This window comes from Bison bison, unplaced genomic scaffold (assembly GCF_000754665.1).
Source record: "Bison bison bison isolate TAMUID 2011002044 unplaced genomic scaffold, Bison_UMD1.0 scf7180017864340, whole genome shotgun sequence".
In the NCBI taxonomy this organism is placed as follows: Eukaryota; Metazoa; Chordata; class Mammalia; order Artiodactyla; family Bovidae; genus Bison; species Bison bison.
In genome coordinates, this window is record NW_011494912.1 from 1,601,110 (window position 1) to 1,607,802 (window position 6,693).

The window sequence follows — 6,693 nt, forward strand, 5'->3', positions numbered from 1 at the left end:
CTGCATATAGGTTTCTCAAGAGGCAGGTCAGGTGGTCTGGTATTCCCATCTCTTGAAGAATTTTCCACAGTTTATTGTGATCCACACAGTCAAAGGCTTTGGCATAGTCAATAAAGCAGAAATAGATGTTTTTCTGGAACTCTCTTGCTTTTTTGATGATCCAGCGGATGTTGGCAATACTCATGTACATGCTTTTATCTTCCTTAATAGAAGTGGCCATTTGACAGAAAACACAAAATCCTACAATAAGACTCATTAGCTCTTTGACATACAAAGTGAAGGCTTTTTTTTTCATGCACATTTATACAATCTTTGCACACATGCAGTGCAGGGCACACTCCTTCAGATTCTAGAGGGCTATAGCATGCTTCCTATCACTGTAATGAAGTCACTCTCAGGAACTTCAACAATTTGAAAATGAGAATGTAAAGCTACATCCACCACATAATTTTCTATGGATTTTTCCTTCATGCCAAAAAAAACTGACTCCATGTAAGTTCTCAACAAGGGAATAAATTGGCAAGTTATAATGAAAACCCAAAGGAACTGTGACAAATACTACATAGAAACATCAGAAAGAATGAGATGTGGGTAAGTGCAAAAAGGACAATATAAAAGCATGTAGAAATAATTACAGAAGTAAATAAGGGCACACAGGGAAAGGCACAAGCAAAAACTAAAACTTATGCCAATGTTAGGATTATAATGGCTTTTTCCTAACAAAAGGAAAGGAAAGTTAGTAATGAATGAAAGAAAAGGTTCAAGTCCAGTTACACCATTGGTTTCTAACTACAGTCTACACTTCCGGCCACTAAGCAGGATTCCAGGCTTACTGCTCTTCTGCAGACTGCAGGGTTTGGACTACATTGCTTTGCAGCTCCAAAATTCAAACAGTCTTTCCTTGTCACTAAACAGTAAAGTCTTCCCTTGTTTCTTGTTGGATGACAGTCACTATATGATAAAGTCCTTGAACATTATACCAAGAAAGAATCTGAGTATGTGCCCAAATTATACCCCATCTAATTCTCTCTGAAGGCTTTCATCTTGTCAAGGACAGGGCAAAACTGAGTCTTCCACTGGTTAAGTAAATGGCCAGGCTGCTGGGTTATCACATGCCAAGACCCATGCTTTCTCTCTGACAGGTTGTTTGGTTCCCTGAGTGGTAAAAGAGGCTGAAGAGAAACAAACTCATTCATGTAATTTTTCTTCATTTTACCTGTGGGTGATGACTCCCACTGGTAAGCATGGCCTTGCTTCTGTCTTTTATTCTTCTCTCAGGCTCACACATAAATAACATGCACACTCCAGAGGCCCAAAGAAAATACTCCATGTTTTTATGGATGCCCTGGAGCAAAAGAGGGAAGAGAAAGGAAAAGAAAAGGAAAAAAAAAAACACCCAAAAACATAGCACACAAAGCCTTCCTTGTTCTTGTAATCTTTCTTAGACTAATTCTACACTAGAGAAAGCCACAGCTGAGTATTTCATGGTGGTGTTAAACACTACTTAAGTCCCATGAGAGGGGAGCCATACACTCCCTTTAGTATTCACTGTGCTAAGCTTACTCAGCTTTCCTGAAAGATAATCTAACAGAGCAGTCAGAAGGAAAAAGCACAGACCAAGGTTACTTGCTCTTAGCTGCTTATACACCATTTATTTCCTGCCCAGGAAAGAAAGCAAATAAAAATGTTCTTGGGACCAGTTCTCATGAAGTCTGGTATTCTTCCCTGCACAGAGATAGGCCAAACATTCATAGACCAATTCAATAAATTAAATTCAGGCAATATATTCCTAAAACTTTGTTCTATGCCACAGACACATATACTCCAGGAAGACTAGATTTCTTGTCCTCAAGGAACACCCGATCTCAGAACAAAACAACACAAACAGATACATACCAGATTAATGTGAACAAATAGCTAAGCAAAAATAGAAACTCAGGATTAGCTTTATAAATCAAAGAAAAAGACGGTAAGTGCAAATGCTACTACCATAAACAATGCAGAATAAACAACTCACTATGTGCACATTTCAAATGCGAAGAACAGGAGGACGCGTATCATGATGGCTCTGACTAACCTCACACAGCCTATCAGGGGCCCACTCATGCTCTAATGACTCCCAGTGTATCTTGTTAGAAGGAGATGCCATTTATTAATGCTTGCATTTTACTCTTTAAGTTTTTCCACGATTTATACACAAATTTGAAGTATTTCAAGACTTGTGACACTCAAAGACCAGACTGACTTCACAACTCTCAAGCATTGATGATGGGTAATAAAGACCATGATGAGTATCATTTAGATGGCTGTAATGGAATATAAAAACCACAGGCAATAAACAGTACTCACTCATGAGATAAAAGCGATTATATTGATCATATCTATGTGCATTAAGTACTAACATCGGATGTTAATTAACCCAAAGTCTTGAGTAAAAAATTAAATACGAAATAAGGAAGAAAATCCATACTTACTTACAGAATAAAAATGAAATATATATCACCTGATTTTAGGTGAATATTAATTGACCTAATATCAGGCCAACCATATATCTTTTATCTTTTATTAAAAATCTTTTAAGTGACTTCTATTCAATTGACAAGCCAAATCAACTGATGGTCCTTATTTCCTTTGTGAAACATATTGAATGATTCATAGCCAATGAATGCCGCTTTAGGAGGCACCAATACATTATACACTAAGAGTAAACAGTTTGTTTCTATACCTGTTTCCAATAGTTATAGCCAGTATTTAACTGACAGTATTTAACTACATATCATGTAAAACAGTGAGGGTAAAAGGAAAGTGAGATATTACTTCCATAAAAACTAAGCTGGGGACTTCCCTGGTTGCCCAGTGGTAAAGATTCCGCCTGCCAGTGCAGGAGACATGGGTTCAATCCCTGGTCCAGGAGGATCTCACAGGCTGCACAGCAGCCAAGCCCATGCACCACAACTGTTGAGCTTGTGCTCTAGAGCCAGGGAACCACAACCACCGAGGCCACGCCCTGCAACTACTGAAACCCATGTGCCTAGAGCCTGTGCTCCATGACTAGAGAAGCCATTGCAATGAGAAGCCTGTGTACCACAACTAGTGAGTAGTCCCCACTCGCTGCAACTAGAGAAAAGCTTGCACAGTGACGAAGACCCAGCACAGCCAAAAGTAAATAAATATTAATAAATAACTAAATATTTTAAAAATTAAGCTGAACACAGTAAAGGGGGGGCTCCTTAAAAAAAGAAAAAAAAAAAAAACTGTTCTGGAATTAAATGTGAGACAATCCTAAAGACTAGGAGAAGGAACCAAAAAGGAGTTTGCACTCAAGATTACTCACATATGTCTAAGTTATTTCAACAGTTTTAGGAAACCCTCACAGACAATTGTGGTCAATGCATTATGGATGTGGTTTATTCAAGGAAGAAGAATTGGAACGTGAATCAGTGGAACCATTCTCAAACAGCTCTCACTGAACATTTTAAACTCCTGAGGATCTTTTTAAAAACTCACTGCCAAGGCTGTACTTCAGATCAATTTAATTAGAATCTCTAGGGTTGATACCTGGACTTCAATGTTTTTTTTTCAAAGCTCCCCCAGTGGTTCCAATGTGCAGCCAATGCAAACAAGGATCTACATAAAAAGATTGGTTAAAGGAAGTATTGTCTTACCATAAAATAATGTGTTAAAGTATACACTTTTTTTCTTTTAATGGTTTCAAGCTTTAGCAGTTTCTGTTTTGTAACTGCACTATGGGACTGATGATCTCAGGAATAGGTATTCTACCAAAGAACAAAATGTGTAAGCTGATTTACTTTGGTCTAACAAGTAAAATGAATGGGATTTAAATACCCTTCCTCACAAAGATTCACGGGTAAGATCCATCAGTTTCAGAGGTTGAAACATCACTTTCATAATTTCAGGGAAGCTCTTCAGTCCTCCCTATGTAAAACTGATCTATCCTACACTTTCTATAATATTATGACATTCTTCAACTACTCCAAGTATATATAATCACATTCTAGAAAAGCAGAGGAGTCAGTAAATTTAAAAAATTGGGGTGGGGGGGTTACCTTGGGGAAGAAGGAGCTGGAGAGAAACTTAGTTTCATTGTGTGTAGCAAAACCCTCTGATTTAGGAAGCCAAATTCATAAATTCACTTTCATTTATTCATGCAAAAAGCATACAGTAAACAACCGCTCTATACACATGGCTACTCCAAATACTCTAAAACAATGCAAAAACAAAACAAAAATATCATCTGAAAAATAAAGCCAATATGAGTCCATATCCTTCTTCAATCCGTCTTCTGATGCAACAGTAAAGCACAAAGTCTGTCAACAGGGAGCTGTCGGCGCCTGCTGAAGAGGAAGCTTACTTGCACTAGGTGCCACTCAAGGGCAAAACTGCCTAATGAAAGTCACACTTGATGTACCACCTACACTTCAATTCCAAGTGGCTCAACTGCTAGCTATAGTCCTCCTCCTACTCATCAAATAATCTGGAATGAGGCTTTTGATTTAGATTAGCTGCATCTTTTATTTCCAAAGCATACCAGAAATAACATAGTCTTCAAATTTAACATTTGAAATGGGTTTTACTTACCTCCTTATACTTATTCAAAGAAAACAACTATAATTGAAATCCTTCCACTGGAAAGGAAGCCCTTGGAAGTTCTGAGCAGTTGCTCATCCATAAGCATCTATGAATAGTCTTTCCATTAAACTCAGTCCATTCTAACGATGGAAAAAAATTTACAGTGTAACCTGGTGTAAACATCAAGTTCTTCTCATGTCAAACAACAGGTTTTCCTCTAGCAAACAACAAACAAGGGCAGAGGAGACAGGTTCTGTCTGGTTCAAATTCTAAGGTCTTTCAAGTGAGAATACTCCATAGCCTATGTGTCTTCTCAAGTTTCCAAATGGTTTTGTGACACAAATTCATTGCTTCACTCTAACAAAAGTTTACTGAGATAAAAGTCTATAAAATATTAATAAGGTACAGTCATCATGATTACATAAATCTCCAAACATACTGTGTAAATAAATTTCAAATTAACTGAAGTTAAAGACTGAGAGTGCATACTTTAAGCTTATTAGACAGATATTGTATAAGGTTATGAGCAAGGCTGGCAAATATGGTCAAACAATACTTATTGTTCAGAGTGGCTGTTAAGAGGAACACTTCTCACTAAAGGAAAAAAAAAAATATCTCATTCTCTCCTCCTAATTCAATACCTCAATTGTAACTGAATATTTCAAGAAGAAAATCTATTGTTTCCTACATTATGGTGTTTCTGGCTAAAGTACTTAACTATTTTTCACTGAAGCCAATATTAATAATTCTAATCTTGTTACCAAAATGCACTGTCAAAACTTCATGGCAAAAGAAAAATATTGTAAAGACAGTGTTTTTTATGGATCTAGATCTTGAGAGAATAGCAATGAAGGTGGGGGGTGGAATTTCAGGTTTGTAAGATAAGAAACAACAATGTAAATATACTCAACACTACTGAACTGCACACTTACACAATGGTGAAGATGGTAAATTTCATATAACATGCTTTTTACCATCATAAAATATCTTTTATTAAAAAACCCCAAAAACTTTGATGGATGAGCTCAATATCAGGTATAGGTAAGACAGGAAAGAATTAGAGAATCTCAAGATAAAAAAATTGAAATTACTAAGTCTAAACAAAAGAGAAAATATAGACTAAAGGGGAAAAAAGAAAACAAACAAACAAACACAGAGTATCAGGGAGCTGTGGGATTGAAACAAAAGTTCTAAGAATTCAGTTCACAGCATCCGAGGATGGAAGGAGAAAGGGCTAAAAAAATAAAAAGTACATGGTAAAACTTGCACAGTTTGGCAAAAGACACAAAACTACAGATTCAAGTAGCAGAATAAGCCCGAAGCTATACCACACCAAGACCCATCACAATAAAAGGTTTGAAAACTAAAGACACAGAAAAATTCTGGAAATAGCCAGAAACAACACATGACTTACAGGGGAAAGAAGGACAGTGAATTTCTCATAAGAAACTCTATAGGCCAGGAAAAGGATTAAAGATACATTTGATGGCTGAAAAGAATGTCAAGCCAGAACTGGATAGCAAGTAACAATATTCCTGAGGAAGAACTGCATACTAAAGACATTCTCAAATTAAAGAAAACTAAGAAAATGTGTTGCTGTACCTATCTTTAGGTATAAAGGAAGTTCTCTTCTTAAAAAAAAAAAAAAAAAAACAGGAAATGATAAAGTAATTTTAACTACCAGAAAGGGGAAAAAGAACAACGGAAAGAGCAAAAGAAATATACTTTTTCCTCTTGAGTTTCCCAAATCATGACTGATGGTTAAAGCAAATATTACAACTGTCTTGAGATGGTTCTAAATGCATGTTAGAGGAACTATTTAAGATAATTATAATATAAATGGGAGAGTATATTTTCAACAGTTTCAACAGAACTGTATATTTTGACAGTTCACTCAAGCTGACAAAAACCTGACCACAGTGGACTGTGATGTATACATGCTGCAGTATCTAGAACCACCACTAAAAGCAACCACTAAAAAGCTGTACAAAGATAAATATTTAACAACATTATAGATAAATCAAAATGAAATCTGAGAAAATTCCAGGATGTAATTGACAGAAAAAGGAAGGGAAAAAAATAAAAACATTATACAAAAAATTG

At 36.3% G+C, this 6,693-nt stretch overlaps 1 protein-coding gene across 1 annotated transcript in view; it reads right to left on the minus strand.

The window, feature by feature from the left end:
* The window catches only part of AUTS2 (autism susceptibility candidate 2), a 1,223,225-nt gene that overhangs the window by 839,779 nt on the left and 376,753 nt on the right, over window positions 1-6,693 (minus strand). The window lies entirely within an intron of this gene.